This window comes from Lampetra fluviatilis, chromosome 2 (genome assembly GCF_964198595.1).
Source record: "Lampetra fluviatilis chromosome 2, kcLamFluv1.1, whole genome shotgun sequence".
Lineage (NCBI taxonomy): Eukaryota > Metazoa > Chordata > Hyperoartia > Petromyzontiformes > Petromyzontidae > Lampetra > Lampetra fluviatilis.
This window is the reverse complement of record NC_136276.1, coordinates 23,837,252-23,860,499: the sequence shown is the minus strand read 5'-3', so window position 1 is coordinate 23,860,499 and position 23,248 is coordinate 23,837,252. Positions and strand designations below refer to the sequence as shown.

Sequence of the window (23,248 nt, the reverse complement as noted above, 5' to 3'; positions counted from 1 at the left end):
TTAAGCATCCGACCCCACGAGGAAGCCCCTGTCAAGTACTCGCTTCTGCATGATTAAGGTCACAATTTTATGCAAATAAACAGTAAATTAAGGTCAAGAAACTTGGTATAATGCATAGCAATAGAACAAAGTCCACACACTACAACGGTCACTGTGCAAGAGAGAGGGTTGGTGGTGGGAGTTGGGAGATGAGATGATGCACGGAGGGATCACCAATGCGGGTGATATGAAATTAAACTAAACAAATTTATGTTTATCAGGTAAGGCCCACTGAGCTATGTAGCTCTTTTTCAGAAGCACCTGGCTATCACAAATTATAGCTCAACGAAGTGGCTTATAGTGTGGAAATTGATAGCAACCAAATACTCTCAAAGCATGTTCATAAATTTATCAGGAAAAAGCCGGAGAGCGCGGAAAAAAAGATTCCACACGACCACAGGTAGAGACACATGCAAACTCCAAATATATACGCATCAGGGTTGGCATTAAATCGACGACCTCCTATAAACCAGGTGAAGTAGTTAACATCTCGCTACCGCGGTGCCTGTTATTGTGCCAGATATGGGAAACTCTCCACTCTCTCCACAACTGCCCCATCACCGATTGAGAGTTGTGTGGGTGGAGTGTCCGATGGTACAAAATACCTAGGCAGGTGCTTAGTTTTGGTGGGGCTGATGGTAAGGCCCCACCTCTTAGTGACATGCTCCAGTCTCAGCAGCAGCGTCTCCAACTCCTCCTCTGAATGAGCAGCTTTTACCAAATCATCGGCATACGTAACATGGTTGACCAATAGGGAGCCATCCCTTGACCGCACCCGGGCATCGATCAGCCTCCCATTATATCAGTACCAAATGGAAACTTCCCCGTTACAGCTATTGAAGGTTTCACAAACTACGCGGTCAAAATAGATGTTAAATAATGTGGGAGCCAGAGGACATCCCTGTCGTACCCCAAGGTGTACAGGGAATGGCTCTGACTCCCGGCCACGTAGTTTTACCCGGGCCCGCTCACCATCATGAAGGTCCATAATGATCGTGAGCAGAGAGTCAAGGACTCCGAAAGCACGAAGAACAACGCAGAGCCCAGGCCGACTGATGGTATCATAGGCCTTGACCAGGTCAATAAAGCAGAGATGTAGGTCTTTTTGGAATTCCCTACCTCTGCTGTAGCAGAAAATATGGCATCTGTGCAAGACCGCCCTTTCCTGAAACCGCATTGGGGCTCCGCAAGCCTCTCCTCAGCGCGCCTAGCAAGGTGATGTTGAATAATCCTTGCCAGGACCTTTCCCAGCACACTGAGAAGTGAGATGCCCCTGTAGTTGATACAGTCTGTGCGGTCCCCCTTCTTAAAGAGGGGGACCACCAGGGCATCCTTCCAATTTTGCGGAACCTGTGCAGTGGACCAGACTGTTGTTATGATGTCATGTAGGGCAGTCTGTTCACAAACGCCACCCTCCCTCAGCATTTCGCTTGGGAGATCATCTCTGCCCGGTGCCTTTCCTGGTCTCAGACTCTGGATCGCCTTCAGTACTTCCTCAACAGATGGCACCTCAGCCAGCCACTCACAGGGGGTGATTCTTCTTCCAATATTTGAGGCACTGCAGCCTCAGCAGGGTCATCCCCACTTTGTGCCATGATGTTTTCCTGGCTGAGGGATTTCCCCTCCCCCATGACCTCACAAAAATGCTCAGCAAATCTGCAAACCTGTTCCTGGGGGTCGGAGATTGGATCACCGTTTTTCCCCTAATGATGGTAATAGGTGTGGCGCTGCAGGTTACTTTTTTGAGAGAGTTAAATATAATTTTGTGATCATGGGCCACTGAGGCAGACTCCATCTCCTCAGCAACCCGCGACCACCACCCATCCTTGCAGCGCCTCACGGCTCTCCGAACCTCCGAGCGAAGGCTGCAGTAAGCCTCCTCATTCTCTGACGTGGGATGCTGTAGACGAGTAGAGTGGGCCTATCGCTTTTTCTCAACCTTCCTGAACACCTCCTCTGTCAGCCACGGTCTCTGGGGGGGGTCTGGACTGCATACCCAAAGCAGCCATTGCAGCTGCATGAGTCACAGTCCTAAACCTCGCCCATTTACCCTCGACATCAGGAGGAGTGGGGGACGATGCCATCCCCAGCCGCAAGTGATGATGAAATTCTCGCTTGCAACTTTCATCAGCTAACTGAGACCAGGCCACCTTAGGTTGGAATGGGGTCTTGGGTGTACACCTACCACCGGAGTGGAAGAATGGCAGGCGCATCTTACAGATGACTAGTCGATGGTCAGAGGACAGATCAGCTCCACGGTAGGTCCTGGTGTCAAGGACATGGGCTCGCATCCGCTGATCCGTCACTATGTAGTCCAGCAGATGTTCTTGCTTCGACCCGGCATATATCCATGATGTTGTGTGGATGCGCCAATACCAGAACAACGTGTTGGTAATTACAAGCCCATGGGTTGCACAAAAATCTAGCAGCACCTACCGTTTTTATTGAGCTAATCTGGCCCATGCCTTCCAATCACTCCAGACCAGGTGCCAGCATCATGACCAACTCGGGCATTGAAGTCACCCAACAAGATGACCCTATCCCGAGGGGCCACTTTAGCCAGCACCTGTGACAGGAGGTCATAGAAGGCATCTGACTCATCGGCCTTGCCTGCATCCCTCCATAGATGTTCGTCTTCGGTGGGGGCATAAGTAACCACGACCACCACTTCTTGCCTCTGGCTGATGGGAAGGCAAGCCCAAAGTTGAATGGGGCTTACAGCTTCCCACACCTCACCGGCATGCTCCCACGCCCCCTTCATTCTTTTGTTCAGAAGAAGAGCCACACCCTGTTGTTTGGCAGTCTCCTGCCTCGAGTAGAGGACTGTCCACCCCTCATGGTGACAGGAGCCAGAGCCGGTCCACCGGACCTCCTGAATGCCACAGAGATCCAGGTGGTACTGGTCCAGCTCCCGACAGACGAGTGGCAGCCTCTCCTCCGCAGTGAGTTATGGAACATTCCACGTGGCCATCCGTAGTGGCTTGTCATTGTTTCTGGAGGAGCCCAGAGGGTAAAGATACCAATCTCCTGGCTCCGCCAGATGGGGTTTGGCCAGGAGACGTCATAGACTTACACACACATGGACACACACACATCGACTTACACACACACATATCGACTTACACACACATCGACTTACACACACACATATCGACTTACACACACATCGACTCACACACACACACATTGTCTCACACACACACACACACGTCTCACACACACATCGACTCACACACACACACATCGACTCACACACACACATCGACTCACACACACACATCGACTTACACACACATTTATACATCGACACACACACATCGACTTGCACACACACACAGTGACTCACACACACACACACATCGACTTATACACATAAATGGACTTACGTGCACACATCGACTCACACACACAGACATCGACTTACACACACATCGACTTGCGCATACACATCAACTTACACACATACACACATGAACTCACACACACATGAACTTACACACACATCGACTTACGCACACACATGGACTTACACACACAACCACATCGACTCTCACACACACACATTGACTGACATACAAACACATGGACTGACACACACATCGACTCACACACACATACATCGACCCACACACACATACATCGACCTGCACACACACAGACACAGCGACTCACACACACACATCGACTTACACACACATCGACTTACACACACATATGGACTAACAAACACACATGGACTCACAGGCACACACATCGATGCACACACATCGACTGACACACATAGACTCACACACACACATCGACTCACACACACATACTATAACTTTTATATTTACTAAGTTTTTTTATAATAGTTTTTTTATCTACGTGACTTTAGCGAAAGAAGCAAGGGAGAAGGGAAATGCACGCGTGTATAATAAGTAAGTAATTAAGAGCAAAGAAGAGGGTGTTCCGCCATTTTAGTGCAAATATTTGCCACGAGCAAAAGCGGCAAATAAATGAAAGTCAACTAATAATAAATCAACCTATCCTACCTGCAACTATGACCAGATGGGCACCAATCAAGCGTAATTTACATAACGACACTGCTCAACCCCCGTACTGAGGGGGCAAGTGTAAATATGTTTGAACAAAGACATAATAGCAATGTGTAGATTTATTGGTTTGCCCCTGTGCAGTAAGTGATATTACTTGGCTGCTTATGCCTCAAGAGTACAGAAAAAGGCTATTTTTCCGCTAAAACTTGTTTTTTGTGAGCAGGACAGTGATATTTAGAAATGTACCGATTTTCAAAGAGTGCATAAGTGTCATTCCCTCACACAAATACGTGGTCGCTAAAACAAAGTTTGTGGGGAATAATAGCCATGTGGTATATAACAATTTAAAAGTAGCACTTAGTACTCAGGGAGAAAAACCGTGTTACTTTGGGTAACTATCATCAAACATTGGTTAATCCCTGTCATTAAATATTTCATAACAGGAATAGTAATGAGTAAACAGTCATGGTAATAAATGTTTGAAGGAAGCTGTAAATATGTGTGTTACGTTGCACAGTGTCCACACGAATGAAAATTGCCCCCTCCCTCCAACCAAACGCGTATGACTTGGTAGGGGCGAGCATGCGCAGATACGTGCTTTGGCGTGCGTTCGAAGGCGCGATGTAATAAATAAATAACCAAAACAGCACTAAATTGCGAATTAAACTACTTTAAAGGTGATGGATGCGAAATCGGAATAGCACTGGCTCACGACGGGACTTATGGCATGTTACCTGGGTACTTTAAAAAAATGGAAACCCCACGGTTCGCGAGCCAAATCGCTTGCAAGTGTCAGCCACACACAGACAGACACACAAACATTACTTTTATAGGTTAGACTAGCGGTGAGTACCCGGCGTTGCCCGGGCGAAAAAAGCAGACATACATGGACTTACACACAGATTTCGACCCACACACATAGAAACACATCGACTTAGACGCACACACACACATATGGTTAAACCCAGGATGGATCGTTAGCAGGCCAGCCTAAATGTTTGTAACCGGAGAATGTTCCATTAGGGGGGTGCATGCTTCGTAAGCATAGAGAAGGGAGGGAATTACCGTGGCCGAGAAGACCTGGAGCTTCATGCGCAGCGAGAGACCAGGTAGCTTCCACACAGTGTAACGCAGCCGATGAAAAGAGAATGGCAATCGACTGATTTGGAGTGAGACCTCTGCTGTTAAACCAGAGCCGGTCATGAGCACACTGGCTAGGTATGGGAATCTCTCTGATCTCTCCACAACTGCTGCATCACCAATTGTGAGTTGTGGGGGTGGATTGTCCCATGGTACAAAATACCCAGGCAGGTGCTTAGTTTTGGTGGGGCTGATGGTAAGGCCCCACCTCTTAGTGGCAAGCTCCAGGTTCAGCAGTAGTGAGCAGCAATCACCAGAGCATCGGCATACATAACATGGTTGAGCAATAGGGAGGCATCCCTTGACCGCACCCGGGCATCGATCAGCCTCCCATTGTATCTGTACCATATGGGAATTCCTCGGGTACAGCTGTAGGGGTGTTACGGGAGGGCAAACAAACACACAAGGGGTGTTTGCGCCCGCACACGTAAGGGTGTCTACATCCACGTCCGTAACGGTTAGCCCTGGGGGGCTGGGGTGGCGCTGCGATCCCGCAGAGCCCCAACCCTCGGGGGGGAATTACTATATAAGGCGGGGAGCCGGTGGGCTCGGGGTCGAGTATCACAGCTTAACCAGTGAAGAGTGAAGACCAGCAGGATAGGCCCTGGGACTCCCCTGGCTCGCTGTCCTTCTAAGGACCGACCAGGGCAAGCCAGCGGCGCGGCCCTGAGAGCCCAGAGCCGATGCTCTTGTAAGAGCCGGTCTGGTTGGCTAAGGGTGCCGAGATCCTAGCTTGGCCAGAGCCGGATCAGCTAGCCTCCCCTAGCTCTCTAGTGGAGGACCTGAGAGCAGACTAGCCGGGCTAACGCTAGGGGTGTCTCCCTGTTAGATGGGTGAAGGGGCCGTTACCCCTTCAAGTATTGTGTTCTGCCCTTTGGTTGAATAAATAAGTGTGCCTCCGACTACGTCGTCTCCGTCTCACTGAGAACCCACTACAACTGGTGTCGAAGTGGTCTTAACAAGAAACGAAATGGACACGGGACGGACGACTCGTACCCAGGAACCAGAGGAGGAAGACAGCTTGGGAGAGGCGGTGCAAGAAATCGCCGAGGACGAATCTGAGCAGCCGCTGCCGAGGCCACCAACAGCGCGGCAGCCGGAGGAGTGCGGGACGTCGGCTGATGAACTGCGGGTGGCTCACTCCCATCTGGCGGAGCTGCTGTATGCTGCAGCCGCCACACAGGAGCAAATAACTCGCCTTGGGCTGGGAGGAGCGGCGCGGCGCGAAGACGAACAACGCTCGACCGAAACTTCCACCATAACAACGGGCCTAGGATTCGTAATTGCCGCCACAAGTACAGTAGGGGCCATGGGAGGGGCCCCAGCACATCACGCAGACGACGGGGGCCAACCAGCGATCGCCACATCATCCTCGAGGGCTGGTCGCTGCTGCTACCAATCAGCGGCCGCCATGTCATCAGGAACGGATGACTGTACCGAGCGCCAAGCCACAGCCAGCGTGTCACCAGCGGTGCGACCGCCGAGGGAGTCCGCCATTACTCCCGACACTGTCAATAAGGGCGGGACCGGTGGCCGGCGATCGTCGGGGGCGGAGCCGACATTCCAACAGCGCTTGCCGGTCCTGCAGGAGTTTGTGTTGGACGGCGGCGACTGGAGAGCGTTCGAGCGTCGTTTCCTCGCCCACCCACCAAGAAATGTCTGGGTGGACGGACGAAGAGGCGCTACGTGCTCTCCCGGCGACGCTGGACAGCGACGTCCTCGCCACTCTTACTACGACGCCGAAATCGGCACACTCCACCCTCAAGTCGGCGCTCCAACTTCTGGCCACAGTTTACGGGCTGCCTTCGGACTGCCGCCAGCTGTTCTACGAGCGCCAGAGAGGCGCCAAGGAATCGCCACTCACGTATCGTACAGCTCTTCTGGCGTTGGCAAAGGCGGCCTTCCCGCGTATGGACGAAGAGGGAGTGGACGCGATGGTGGCCGAGAATATCCTGTTGTTGACGGAAGACTTGAATATCATTATCCTGGCGCAAGACGACCCGGACATGTCTTCCTTGCGGGCTGTGAAACACATCCACACAAACTTGCTGTCCCAACGAAGAAAGGCTAACAAGGCGGCCGCAGGACACACCGTGGCGGCGACCACCTCCGCATCGGAGGAGCTATGGTCGGCACTTCACCGTCCGTACAGATCATGCGGCGTTGGAGTATGCCTTGCGCGTTGAACAACCATCGGGGCATTCAAGACTTTGATTTGAAACAACATATCGAAAGGGTATTTGCCACACTAATGCTGATGCTCTGTCGCGCCTGCCGCCCACTTCGGAATGCGCCTGTCTCCTGGGTTCGGGGCGCTGCAAATCTCCAAGTGACGACCACGATCCGGTCCTGGCTGCCGTCGCCGACACGCCTTTGATTGTTGGGCCTATTGCGAAAGAAGGGAGGGATTCCTTACTGGGATTGTCCGTTGCGGAGTGGGGGCGCCTCCAAATTGAGGACGCTACCCTCCTGGCGCTGCGGCGTCACGCAGGGGAATCCAGTCAGGGATTGTCGGGTGTTGACTCATGGGGATTGTATCAGGGTCTCTTCATGCATTGGGATGGGACGATCCGCCGCCACAGGCTGGTGGTGCCTTCCACCTTGAGGGGTAAGGCTGTGTGGGCTGCTCATGAGCGTCTCCTGCACCTAGGCACCCACAAAACCCTTGCCATGCTCCAGCCTAATTTCTTTTGGCCGGGCATGGCAAGGGATGTGGACGATCTTCTGAGATCTTGTACTAAGTGTGCTCAACGGAAGCCACCAGAGAGGGGGGCCAGTCCGCCGCTTCAATCTATTTCGGCCACCCGGGTTAATGAGCTCGTTGCACTCGATATTTTGGGCCTGTTTCCTTTTATGCCTAATAAGTACCTACTGGTTGGCGTTGAATATTTCACGCGATGGCCTATGGCTTGGCCCCTCGCCAACCAGTCGGCAGCAGCCATTGCCGAGGCTTTTGTCCAGGGCTATGTCCTCGACAAGGGCGCTCCGGAACGGCCTGGGTAATAAGAAAATTCGTACCTCCCCATACCACCCACAAACGGATGGGATGGTAGAACGTCTACATAGGACCATTACGTCCATGTTATCTCACCAAGTGTCTGAGTCCCAAACCGATTGGGACCTTCAGATCCCAGGGGTTCTGGCAGCCTACAGAATGGCTCCTCACGCGGCTACCAGATTCTCACCATTTTTTTTTTATGTATGGCCGCGAGATTGATCCGCCTGTTGCGGCCCAGCTGCGAGGTTCCACATCACATGCTAAGTCTAAACTGGCTGACCATATAAAATTTAATATCCTGAAATTGGCTGAGGCACGGGAGGCGGCCATTAAAAACTCAGACTCTCGCCAGAAGGTGAACGAAAGGTTGAGGTTGCGCCAGTCGCACACGCACGCATGGAACCCGGGCGACAGCGTGGCTACACTGTCCCCAGGTATCATTGGCTACCTCGTCTAAACTGTTGTGACCATGGAGGGGCCCCGTGAAAATTGTGCAGGTCTTGCGGCCCCAATGTGTCCGCATTAAGTGGGGAAAGCGCCGGTGGTTCGTACACCCCTCACGGTTGAAGCTGTTCTTTGCACCACATGCTCCTTCTCTACATGACAATGGCTGAACATGTGATGGGTTCACTGATTTCCGGAGGGCGACTTTGCCACCTGCCTCTGATCCGCCACTAACTGTTCCACCTTCAGGTGTCCAGAGATTGACGCCTTCTCAACCGCCAACCTCCCCCGGGGGGGTCAGCGGATGCTCGTCCGAGAAGACGGACGGTCGCACGGCCGAACTGTTGACACCCACCACCGGGCCGACCGGGGTTGCCCCTTGTGATGGACCCGCTGCAAGAACTCGTGCCAAAACGCACCACCTTTTGTGAGGCTGGTCTCTTGTGCGGTCCTTGCTGCGGTCAAGGGGAATCCGTCGGGGTGGGGAGTCATGTATTGTATATATGTTGGTTTCATGGGATGGGGTATTTCTTGGGGGTACGTCGTTTTTTTTTTTATATGTGTTGTTCTTATTGTTGTTGTTGTTGTTGTTATTAATGCGAGGCACACACGGTTTTGGGGGGTTTCGTCTTTTATTGTTGGATTTTGTTGCAGCCAGGACGGCTGCAGACTGTACAGGGGGGGGGGGGGGGTGATGTAGGGGTGCTACGGGAGGGCAAACAAACACACAAGGGGTGTTTGCGCCCGCACACGTAAGGGTGTCTACATCCACGTCCGTAACGGTTAGCCCTGGGGGGCTGGGATGGCGCTGTGATCCCCCAGAGCCCCAACCCTCGTGGGGGATTACTATATAAGGCGGGGAGCCGGTGGGCTCGGGGTCGAGTATCACAGCTTAACCAGCGAAGAGCGAAGACCAGCAGGATAGGCCCTGGGACTCCCCTGGCTCGCTGTCCTTCTAAGGACCGACCAGGGCAAGCCAGCGGCGCGGCCCTAAGAGCCCAGAGCCGATGCTCTTGTAAGAGCCGGTCTGGTTGGCTAAGGGTGCCGAGATCCTAGCTTGGCCAGAGCCGGATCAGCTAGCCTCCCCTAGCTCTCTAGTGGAGGACCTGGGAGCAGACTAGCCAGGCTAGCGCTAGGGGTGTCTCCCTGTTAGACGGGTGAAGGGGCCGTTACCCCTTCAAGTATTGTGTTCTGCCTTTTGGTTGAATAAATAAGTGTGCCTCCGACTACGTCGTCTCCATCTCACTGATAACCCACTACACAGCCATTGAAGGCTTCACAAACTACATGGTCAAAAGATATGTTAGATAATGTGGAGCCAGAGGACATCCCTGTCACACCCCAAGGTGTAGAGGGAATGGCTCTGACTGACGGCCACCTAGTTTGACGCGGGGCCACTCACCATCATGAAGGTCCTTAAAGATCGTGAGCAAAGTGTGAGGGACTCAGAAAGCATGAAGAACAACCCAGAGGCCAGGTCTACTGATGGTATCATAGGCCTTGAACAGGTCAATAAAGCACATACATTCACTCACACGCACACATGGACCTACAGACACACAAAGAAATGGACTTACACTGACTGACATGGAGCCATGCACACAAAGCGACTAACACAGACGCCCATAGACTGACACACACAGACATATCGACTCACAAACACAAACACATGGACGTACACACACACACACATATGGACTCACACACGCATAGACATGCACTTTAGATACACACACATGGAGTTACACACACATATATCGACGTACACACATACAGCGACTCACACACACACATCGACTCACACACAGACATAGGTGGACTCACACACACATTGACGTAAACACACATGTACTTACACACACACATATCGACTAAGACACACCCACATGGACTTACACACACATAGACATATGGAGTGTGACACACAGACATCCACTTTAGATACACACACATGGATGAACACACACACATCGACTGACACATAGACACACAAACGCACATTGACTTACACACTGAGATGGAGCCATGCACACACATCCACTCACACACACGCATTAACTTAGACACACACACATCGAGTGAAACACACACGTATGGACTTACACACACATGTGGACTAACACACACAGCGACTGATACGCACACAAATGGACTGACACACACACACAAACACTTGTACGTACACACACACACATGGGGCGTTGTCCATTTGAAAAAGACAGACACACACATGGACTTACACACAGACATCGACCCACACACGTAGAAACCCATCGACTTACACGCACACAAACACATGGACTCACACACACAGACATCCACTTTAGGGACACACATGTAGTTTCTGCATACGAACATTATAATTGTAATATTAGGCAACTTAGTAGTTTCATAATAGTTAACAATAAACCTCAGTTCTTAGCGAAAGATGCAATAAAAGTGAACTTTACATTGGCGTGGTTACGCCTCGTCCCGAGCAGAGCCTGCGGCCTCGCCTAGATTGGCAAGCCGGAGGAGGTGAGACATTGCCAGGCTGCGGGCTGGGCCGCTACCCCCCCCCCCCACCATCCCCCCGCCCGAGGCAGAATAATACTATGTAAGCGCTTTAATAATCTTAAATTAAAATCTAAGAACTTTATAGCAGTAACTGCACGCATTGGGGTGAGGGTGGGGGGAAGAGGACATCACACTGTGAAGAGAAATCGGCAGCGTGATGTGTATATTTATTCCATGTAAAACGCGTAAAATTAAATGACCCCCGTGAGCTGTAGCGAACGCGCATCACTTGGCAGGGTCCGCCCCCCCCCAGGCAATTGTCGTGAGTTGATACGGTCGATGTCGCGCAAGAAGTAAATAATTAAAATAAGAATGCCACTAAATCGTTAATTAAACGACTTAAATGTTTAGGGACGTATTCCCACCGCGGGGCTTGGGGCGTGCAGGCTGGCAAAATTTACCGGTCTAAAACCCCACCGTCCGAGAGCCAAATCCCCCGCGAGCGCGCGCGGAGACTTTTATATATAAAAGAAGAAAGATTAACCCCTCCTGCCTGGGTTCTTCGCGTTTGGTAGGCGCACAGTGATGACATCACCTTACTCGATGTAAGACCGGAAACGGCAAAACTTCTTCACAATTCTAACATGTGCCTGACGATGCTGGTTGTTGTAATTACCAGCATCATTAACTCAAATGGTAAATATTGTTTGTGGGTTTTGTCTACATAATGCCACCTGATTGGCTGTGTCGAGTGGAGGTGGGTTTACGACACATTTCCATATATGCGATCTAACCCAAAACAACTTTAACGTGAACAGGGAGAGGGGGTAATAGATTTTAATCAATGACTACAACCTACATTTTTTTTTTACTTTTACCAGGTGAGGCCCACTGTAGCTGTTTTTCAGAAGCCACCTGGTTATCAGAACTGACAGCTCAACGAAGCGGCTTATTATGTGGAAATTTATAGCAGTGTAGTGTCGTGTAGAATCACTCAGTCGGACACGTTGTTTCAAGTCACCTGCTTACACTTTATTACTCTTATCTCTGTCTATACGGTCACTTTGTTAACCAACTTCCCCTATCTACTTTACACCTCGCTGACCTGCCTGCGGCAGCTCTTCCTCTCAGCAGCTCCGTGTGCAGTGCGCACCGCGTATTTTACCACACTACAGCAGTAACTAAATACTCCAAATGCGTGACGTTGATGCTAAATGTGGAGGGAAAAACCGGAGGACCCGGAAAATTATCCACCATGACCACGGGGAAAGAGAGATACACGCAGATTCCACAGACACAACAGGCATCGTCAGGGTCGGGATCGAACCCACGACTTCCTGTATACCAGGTGTGATAGTTAACATCTTACCACCGCAGCTACTATGATCGCCCGGTCCGTAACGAGGTGAGACTACTGTACCTCACTGACAATGGAGTAGCAATTACCAAGGCATTGTTCGTGATCGCGTGGGTGTTCAACACGAGGTTCTAGATTGAAAACTAATTTATTTAGAACTGTTTTCTGTTCAATTTGTTGTCCTTCCCCCGCACCTCCGACTATCACGGTTGGCTATGTACGGTGCGAAAAAAGTTAAACATAAACACACATACAAGGGTAATCAGGATGTTGTCTACAGCAAGAGATACAAACCTGGACTCTTGGCGTACAAGTAACATTGCTCCAGTGTTGTCAGCATCACATACACATTCATTTCGCGAGATTTGGTGAGAGAGGTGTTTCATTGTATTCTGCTTTGATGTTAATTAAATACCCTCCTGAAAATTGTCATCTCCTTCGGTGGCCAATCTTGTCACCAATACAAAAAACAAGCTACTCAGCCTCACTACAAATTTTCCCAGTGACTTCCATTTCCCCTGTACCGTATGTTGACCTTCTTTCGCACCGTACGTAGCCAACTGCGCTAATTAGATGTGCTGGGGAAAGGGAACAAATGATCACCGACACCTTTGAGAAAGGACAGGCATGATCACAGAGGGACTCAGAGAGAGTTATTCTCAACATCACGCGATCAGAGAGACCGGGGGCAGGTACCCGTCCAGGCATCCAGTGAAAGCCGTCGTGGCCTTGAAGCCCAGGATGCTGAAGATGGGAATGGAGGCGAATAGCGATGTGGCGCTGTTGATGCACGCGATGGTCACAGCATCCCTCTCGCAGTCGTTTCTGTCCCACAAAGACGAGGGACAGGAACGGGGGTGAGCATTGCACCTGGGACTTGCACATCCGACGTTTGATTCAAATGTGAAACAGGTGAGTGAAAAAAAACCTCACCACGACAGAGGAAAGCAAAGAAACGTTCTACTCTGTAAATTTGTAAAGCTGTAACTCTGTAATGCTGTACCTCTATGACGCTGTAACTCTGTAACGCTGTAACGACATAACTGTAACGTTGTAAATCTGTATCGCTCTAGCTCTGTGAGGCTGTAACTGTGTAACGCTGTAAGGTTGTAACTCTGTAACGCAGCAACTCTGTTAATGCTGTAACTCTCTAACACTATAATGCTGTAACTCTATGACGTTGTAATTCTGTAACGTTGTAACTCTGTAACTCTGAAACGCTGTAACTCTGTAATGCTGTAACTCTAACGCTTTAACGCTGTAACTCTATAACGCTGTAATTCTGTAATGTTGTAACGCTGTAACACTTTAACGCCGTAACTTTTAAATGCTGTAACTTTGTATTGCTGTAACTCTCTAACGCTGTAACTCTCGAACGCTGTAACTTTGTAATGATGTAACTCTGTAACGCTGTAACTCTGTAATGCTGCAAATTTGTAATGGTGTAACTCTGTAACGCTGTAACTCTGTAATGCTGTAACTCTGTAACGTTGCAACTCTGTAAGGCTGTAATTTTGTAAGGTTGTAACTCTTTAATGCTGTAACTGTAACTATGTAACTCTGTAAGGTTGTAACGCTGTAACTCCGTAATGCTGTAACGCTGTAATTCTGTAACGCTGTAACTCTCAAACACTGTAACACTGTAACTCTGTAACCAGGCTACAGTCTAGATTATAGACTGCCAGTACACTCACCCAGCTTAATAACCATTGCTACAGTCTACATTATAGACTGCCAGTACACTCACCAAACTTAATAACCAGGCTACAGTCCACATTATAGACTGCCAGTACACTCACTCCGATGAAGAACCAGGCTACAGTCTACATTAGTGGGTTTTTTAATTCTTATTTTAATTTGTATTATTTTTTATTAACTTTATTTTTATTATAATTTTTCTATCTACGTGACTTTACCGAAAGAACCAAAGAATATGAATTCCTGCAGTTACGGAAGTTTTAAGACAAAATTTAACCGCCTCTACAGGGAGGGTTTCCACATAACCATAATATCTTTTAACAAACTCCGAGACAAGAAAGCTCATCTGATCGAGTCACTCACATTTCTGAAGAGATTCCGCGACTCTAAGTTAATACCAATCTTATTTACACTGACTTCTGCTGCCGTCACATCTTCCAATGCCCAACGAATTTTGTTCAGGGCTAGCTTGGCCCTGATCTCAGAGAGAATTAGACTGCTCCGACTGAACTAGATCATGTAGATGTAGGGGTGTCAGGGGAAGGATTCCCACCAATAGGAGGGTTAGTGGGAGGGGTGATCGAGGGGATATAAGGGGAGAACAGGCGGGAAGAGGGGGCCTTTGGCGGGAACGAGATTGGGACGGCTGGGGACAGGTGTGGATGGGAGAATAGGATTAAAAGACGACACCCCTGCAATCTTGTGTCGGCTCTCCTTTACATCTGGTGGCAGCGGTGGGATCTACAATGGCTACAAAGAAGAATCCCCGTGGAAAAGAGCCAAGAGAAGAGGAAGCAGGGGCCGGGGATCCTTCCCATCCCGGGCAACAAGGGGGCCTGCTATCAGAAGCAGCAGCAGGGGGCCCGGATCGCCTGGAGGACCCTATGGAGGACCGCATGGCCCGCATGGAGAGGGCACTCCAGGAGCTACTGCAGAGGCTCCCTATGGGGGGCCCACCAGCACCGGGACCCCCACCCCCACGCGTACTACGGGAGGAGAGGCCACGGGACCCGGAGGCCGACCAGCCGGCCGGGCAGGAGCCGCAACCAACCTTGTCACGCCAGTCGCCGCCGCTCCCGCCAAAACCCCCAGGGCTAAACACCCAACACGGAGAGCAGGTGGCAGGACGGCCGCGTCGGCTGGGGCCCGTCGACAAGTTCGTGGCCGAGGAAGAAGATTGGGAGGGGTTTGTCCGCCGATTCGAGGCTGCCTTCCACGCTCTCGAGTGGACAGATGAAGAGGCACTACGAGCGCTGCCATCTGTTCTGGGCGAAGAGGCACTCTCCTCTTACACCTCCCTTCCCTCGCACAGCAAGACCATGCTACAGGCGGCCTACGAGGCTTTGGGGGAGATCTATTGCCCGGCGGAAGGAGCCTTTAAACGATTCCAGGACCGCCAGCGAGGGGCTAGAGAATCCCCTTTAGCCTACAGGGGTGCGCTGCTCGTGTTGGCGAGGAGGGCTTTCCCTCGCCTGGCTGAAGAAGCGCTCGAGGACCTCGTGGTCGAGCACCTCATCTCCTACGCTTGCCGCGCTGGCGTTGTAATGCCCATGATGACGCCGGAGGAACGCACCTCGCTGTGGGCTGCCTGGACCATCCAAGCCCACGAGCAGGTCATGGGCCGGGCGCCACCCGTGGGCAGGGTGGCTGGCGCGGCGGGGGCGAACAGCAGAGCCGTTGCCGCGGCGCTACTGGGTCCAGCGACACCAACCGCCGAACCTGCACCGTCGCCACAGGCTGCCTGTGGGGCAGCTGGGAACGGACCCCCGACGTCTGAGCCGGAGCCATCGCTGCGGGAGGTGTACGCGGCGATCCGGGGACTGGCGGAGTAGAGGGACCAGGGGCGCGACCAGCCGCCGCGTCGCTGGCAGCCGCCTCTACAACATCGCGCCGAGCCCCCCGACGGAACGCCCCGTGGGTCTGCCACCATTGTGGTCGAGAGGGGCATGTGGCGAGGGGGTGCCGCACGGAGCCGGAGGCCACCAACGCCACCTGGAACCCGCCGGGCCGAACGCCGACAGGATCCAGGCGAGTGACGCCGTCCCGCCCGGCCTCTCGGTCGGGCCGAGCAATTACAACCCCGACGCCGCGAACTCACCGGGAGTCTCCTCGGGGTGGGCGCCATCGGTGTCGTTTCCCAGTCCCCACTGTCCTGGTCGGGGGAAGGGGATCGCGCCGGCGATAGCGCCGGGGCCGGTGATCGCGTCGCGACCAGAAGTGGCGTCGCGACCTGGAGTGGCGTCGCAAACGGACGTGACGTTGCATCCGGAAGTGACGTCGCGGCCGAAAGTGGTGTCACGGATCGCGCCGGGAATTGCGCCGGGGCCGTGGACCCCGCCAGGAATCGCGCCGGGGCCGGGGACCGCGTCGGGGATCTCGCCGAGGCCGGGGACCGCGCCGGGAATCGCGCCGAGGCTGGGAGGGACGTCGCGGGCGGAAGTGACGTTGCGGGCGGAGGTGACGTCGCGGGCGGAAGTGACGTCGCGGGCGGACGTGGCGTCGCGGGCCAAAGTGACGTCGCGGCCGGGGGTGGCGTCGCGGCCGGCGGTGACGTCGCGGCCAGCAGTGACATCGCGGCCATCAGTGGCGTCGCGGCCGGGCGTGGCGTCACGGGCGGGCGTGACGTCGCGGGCGGGCGTGGTTTCACGGGCGGGCGTGGTTTCGCGGGCGGGCGTGACGTCGCGGGCGGGCGTGACGTCACCAGTTACCTGCGACGCCGGCGAGTTGCCAGGGGCAACGGCCCTTGTGCTGAGGCAGCACACAAAATTGACATTGCCCCCTGGAGCAGTTCCACGGCCCGCCTCACCACCGCTTTGCGGCAGAGCGAGACAGAACCAGGGGGACCACGCCCCCGTGACAAAGGAAAGGGAGGGGAGAAGGGAGGGGCTCACGGGAAGGCCCACCCCCCAGTCCCCACCGCCCCCTACAATGGGGGGGCCCCCCCCCACACCACAAGGGGGGCCCATCCTACGTCACCAAGGGGGAGCAATTTGCACCACATAGAGAGACCAGCCCGCAACCCAGGGGGAAGCCCACACTATGTAACAAGGGCGTGTTCACCCTGCTGCGACGCACTCCAAAGGGAGGAACCCCATCTTCGGTCCATTCACATCCATCTCCCATCATCTCACCTTGCACCACAGGATAACGAGACGCCGCCTGGTCAGTGGCCGGACTCAGCCACACAATGGAGGAAGCTGGCAAGGCGGGTGGTAGCGGCCACGTCAGGAACCTCGGTCCTGGTCGGTGAAATCGCGGGAGTGTCGGCACGTATCTTAGTGGATACGGGGGCATCAGCCACGATCATCTCGAGCACCATGCACGAGATGCTGCCGGATAAAATCCGACCTTTAGTCCCCGTCAAGACAACGTTCATTGCAGCAAATGGAGGCAGCATGGGCTTCCTGGGCCAGGTTGAAGCCCCGATACAGATTGGGCAGCTTTCGGTAGCAGGACCCATCCTTGTCTCCGCAACGTTGCCCGTACCCTGCCTGTTGGGGACGGACTTTCTGAGGCGGATGCCAATGAAAATCGATCTGGCCAATGGGCGGGTGGAAGTCCAGGGAACGCATCTCCATTTCCTAAAGGCGGAGGGGGCCAGCCGGGGTGTACCCTACGTGCAGGCTCTGGTCAGTAAGTCTGTCTCCATTCCCCCGGCAGCCCAGATGCTAATTCCGCTGCAATATCAGTCCCCCCTCGTGACAGCCCGACCAGACTCACCCATCCTGGTGTCTCCGACGTCAGCTGCCATGGATCGCCATGCGCTGGTGGGAGCCGCAACTATTGTACAGAGGAACCAGCATCTGTTCATTCAGGTGCTGAACACCTCCGATAGAACAGCGACGGTGCAGGAGGGAACAGTTCTGGCCCACGTTAGTCCCTTGTCACTAGGAGCCCCAGGGACAGAGCCCGAGCTTGTAGGCAGCATCAGCCAGTCCGAGGACAGAGGGGCCGAATCGTGGATGGACCAGCTGGCGGGGCCTGAGCCGGGATTGCCGCCTGACCAGAAACAGCAGCTGCACTCGTTATTGCATGAGTTCTCGGACGTGTTAAGCCGGGGACCGTTCGACCTAGGGCGCACAAATCTGTCGCAGCACCACATTAACACGGGAGATGCTGCACCCCTGCGCCAAAACACATATAGAATGAGCCCAATGGAATAAGGGCACATTCAACAAGCGGTGCAGGAGATGCTGCGGGCCGACATAATTTCTCCATCCTCGAGTCCCTGGGGGGCACCGGTGGTCCTAGTCAAGAAGTCAGACGGGTCACTGAGATTCTGTGTGGACTTCCGACGCCTCAATGCCGTCACGCTGGCCGACGCATATCCCCTACCACGTATCGACGACTCATTGGATGCACTGGTGGGAGCAAAATTTTTCAGTACGCTGGATTTATTGTCCGGGTTCTGGCAGGTCCCACTAGACGCAGACTCCCGGCCTAAAACAGCGTTCCGGACACCACAGGGCCTGTTCGAGTTCAACTGCCTGCCTATGGGCCTCCAGACTGCGCCGGCAACGTTCCAACGCATAATGGAGTTGGCCTTAGCAGGCCTCCAATGGGAAACGTGCCTCATCTACCTGGATGACGTCATTGTCTTCAGCCGATAATTCGAGGAACACATTGACCGATTACGTCAGGTATTCCTGCGGTTCCGGAACGCGAACTTGAAGCTCAAGCCGTCGAAGTGCCACCTTATGCAGTCGTCGGTACGCTACTTGGGCCACGTCGTCAGTGAGTCTGGAGTGGCTACAGACCCGGAAAAGATGGCCTGCGTGAGGGCCTGGGCTGTTCCCACAACGGTTCCAGAGGTACGCCGGTTTGTGGGTTTCGTTTCTGGAGGAAGAGGCATTCCAGCAGCTGCGCTCACGTCTGACAGATGCACCACCATTGGCCTTTCCGGATTTTGGCCTTCCCTTTATCCTGGACACGGACGCCAGCGATGTGGGCATCGGCAGTGTTTTGTCGCAAGTCCAGCACGGTCGGGAGGTGGTTATCGCCTACGGTAGTCGCGTGCTTTCATCAGCGGAGCAGCACTACTGCGTCACACGTAGGGAACTTCTGGCAGTCGTTCACTTCGTGCAGCAATTCCGACCCTACCTGTATGGTCACAAATTTACGGTCCGCACTGACCACGCGGCCTTGCAGTATTCGCTCCGCATCGACCAGCCTTCGGGCCAGCTGGCCAGATGGATAGAGCGCCTGCAGGAGTACAGGTACCAAGTAGTGCATCGCAAAGGGACCAGACACGCCAACGCAGACGCATTGTCCCGACTGGCGCCCCAGGGCCCTTGTGCATGCACCACAGGCGGGGCACGCTGCAAGGAGGCGAGGCCGGAGGGGACGGTCATCGCTCCCGTACGCACGGCGGAGGGCGCACAGGGTGAGGTCCAGCTGATCGACCATGACCTTGGGCTGACCTTGGACGATTGGAGATGGCTACAGCTGGAGGAAGCCCCACTGCGAACGCTACGTGCCTCAGCAGAGGCTGGGGGGGAGGAGTACATCGTATGGGAGGACCTCCTCATGCGATGGGACCCGACAGGGCGCCAGCGATGCCTGGTAGTTCTGGAGTTGCTGCGTCAACAATTGGTACACGGTCGCCAGCTGCTGCACCTGGCGGGGCGGAAGACACTGTACACATTACTTTTGGCAAGGTATGACTGCTGACGTGCATCGATGGGTCGCTACCTGTGTCGAATGTGCGCGGCGAAAGCCGCCACCCCGGGTAAGCCGGGCGCCCCTACAGCCCATCACGGTGACCAGGGTCAACGAATTGGTTGCGTTGGACATCCTGGGACCAATGCCGGTCACGCCACGGGGAAATAAATACCTGTTGGTCGGAGTCGAGTACTGCACGAGGTGGCCGATGGCGTGGGCCCTCCCGGACCAAACGGCACAGACCATCGCCGATGCCTTCGTGGGAGGCTATGTCCTTGATAAGGGGGCACCGGAGCGGTTGTTCACGGATCAGGGCAAGAATTTCTCCTCACAGCTGTTGAAGGACGTCTGCTCTATCCTGGGCATTAAAAAGGTCCGAACATCTCCGTATCATCCCCAGACCAATGGGATGGTAGAGCGGCTTAACCGCACCATAGCGGCCATGCTGTCCCAAGTGGTGGACGAAAACCATTCCGACTGGGACCTCCACATTCCCTCGGTCTTAGCGGCATACAGGGTGGCCCCGCACGCGGCGACGGGGTTCTCGCCGTTTTTCCTGATGTACGGACGGGATCCTGTTCCGCCTATTGAGGTGCAGCTGACGGACATTCCCGCAAGAGCCGACGCATGGCCGAAGGCACTAAAGACCTCCCTCATTTATTTGAGAGAGGCCCGCCAAGCAGCCGAGGCCGCATCGGCCACGAGCCAAGAGAGTAATGTATGGATACGGGAGAGGACAGTGACAGCCAAGCCCTTTAAAGTCGGGGACCAGGCATGGCTACACTGTCCTCAGGTGCCGGTTGGCCTCTCACCAAAGCTGCACCGACCCTGGAAAGGGCCGGTCGAGGTCATTAAAGCACTCCGACCGCAGTGCGTCCAGATCCAACTGGGTAAGCGACGATGATTTGTACACCCCACCCGCCTTAAGCCACACATCTCTCCACCGTCATCTTCACCAACATCACCACCAACATCACTGCCAACATCATCATCATCATCCATACCCAGGCCAAGGTCGCCGACCACCACGCGCCGACCGGCAGGGGGTTCGGTGCCCTGTGTTCCCTTGTCACCTACAGCACCCCATGTGAGGCCTGATGGAGCGGCGGCACGAGCGGGGACCGGAGAGACAGTGGCGCCAGGCAAGGCGACACCGGCACCACCGAACCAGGGACCGCGACGAGAGGGCTTTCGAAGGAGGGGGCCGCCACGGTCATCTGCTGCCTGTGGATGTCCGGGCTGTTACGGGACGCTGGCTGGAGATCTGGGCAGGCCGCGCAATTGATTTTGTTGTGTTATATTGCATTGTATGGTTGTGGGGGGGTTAAGGGCTGTCGTCACTGTCAGTGGGGGGAGGCATGGGGAGACTTAAATGGTCCATGGGGGAGGCAGAACCGAGGACGGTTTTTTTTCTCCGGGGGGGGGGGTGATGTAGGGGTGTTAGGGGAAGGATTCCCACCAATAGGAGGGTTAGTGGGAGGGGTGATCGAGGGGATATAAGGGGAGAACAGGCGGGAAGAGGGGGCCTTTGGCGGGAACGAGATTGGGACGGCTGGGGACAGGTGTGGATGGGAGAAAAGGATTAAAAGACGAAACCCCTGCAATCTTGTGTCGGCTCTCCTTTACATAGACAAGACACTCTTGATATAACACTTAACATTGACAGAAAAAATGCCTACATTTGATTGGGAACATGTAGATAACATGACTGCTTCATCATCTGCTACAATGTCAGCTAAATGTAAAGATAACCTGATTTCCATGTTCAACTTCCTTTCCAAGAAGAAACCAGATCATCATGTTAAAAAGTTATACGTTGACAAGGTTGTTATTAATCTGAGTAATAGTCCATTTTCCAATAGTCTAAAGTCGGTTTTGGCTAAAGGGTTGAACTTCGCAGTGGATGTCATTATTGCCCATGTCGATGTACCTCTTAAGGGTGTGGGACACATCCCTGCAGACGTGACAAGATTTGAAATAGCTGCAACCCTCAAAAGCGCTAAGATAACAGTCAGTAACATCAGTAAGGATGAGCATTTTGCATTATTTAAATTGAAAAAGAGGGATAAGATCGTCATCCTCTCAACCGACAAGGGAAATGCCACGGTCATGGCCAAAACCGTGTACAATAACAAAGTTAAGGACCTACTTAATGATGGTAGCTACACAAAAATTAAAAGAGATCCAACCGACAGCCTCGTTACAAAAACGAACCGTATAATCACTGATTCAGCTTCATTAATTGAACAGACCAAACGGTTTTCCTTAAAACCTTCTGCTGCTAGAACACCCAGATTATATAGCATGCCAAAAATCCATAAAGAAGGTACACCCCTTCGTCCCATGGTCTCCACCATTGGCTCACCCACCTATAAACTGGCCCGATATCTATCTGAGACCTTGCAGCCATTCACTGGTAAGACAATCTCTTCTGTACTTAACTCAGCTCACCTGGTATCATCAATTAAAGACATATCACTGTCCCCAGGTGATTTTCTCGTTAGTTTAGATGTAGTTTCCTTATTCACCAAGGTTCCTGTGCCCGATACCATTGCAATCAATGAAAATTTGGTCCAACAAGGATTGAATGCTGATGTACCGGACCTGGTGAGACACTGCCTCACCAATACATACTTCACCTGGAATGGAACATTATACAAACAAACTGAAGGCACCCCAATGGGTTCTCCCTTATCTCTGGTTGTAGACAATATTTTAATGGAAAAATTTGAGACGGACGCCATCTAGGCATCCACTCTACGCCCGTCGTTGTGGAAGAGGTACGTGGATGACACGTTTGTCATCTGGCCACATGGCCGAGTGGCTCTGAACCAATTCCTCAATCACATAAATTCCATACACCCAGTCATCAAATTCACCATGGAGGTAGAAAAAATGGCATGCTACCTTTCTTGGATATCCTAATCAAAAAGAGACCTGTCTACAGGAAAGTAACCCATACTGACGCCTACCTAAAACCTGATTCCCACCACCATCCATCCCAGAATTATTCCCTCATCAAAACGCTACACCAAAGAGCCCAATGTATCTCCGACCATGAACACCTAACCAGTGAACTCAAACACGTATACCAAGCTCTCAAGGCGAATGGATATTCTGACTACACAATCTGCAAAGCCATTACCCCAACCGTGAGGAAGGAGCCATCTGAGGATACAATCAAAACCATCACCTTGCCATACATAGCAGGGGTAACTAAAAATATTTCCAAAATCATGAACACAAGATCCAGGTCCGAATTAACACAGTACGTAAAATGTGTGATCTGATCCCATCTGTGAAGGACAAGATTCCTGACATGCAATATCCCGGTGTCTACAAACTAAGCTGTATCTGCGGCAGTAGTTACATTTGGGA

At 52.9% G+C, this 23,248-nt stretch overlaps 1 pseudogene; it reads right to left on the bottom strand.

Annotated features, from left to right (window-relative positions):
* Window positions 1–23,248, bottom strand: part of LOC144944355 (sodium-dependent neutral amino acid transporter B(0)AT1-like) — a 165,940-nt pseudogene that overhangs the window by 21,188 nt on the left and 121,504 nt on the right.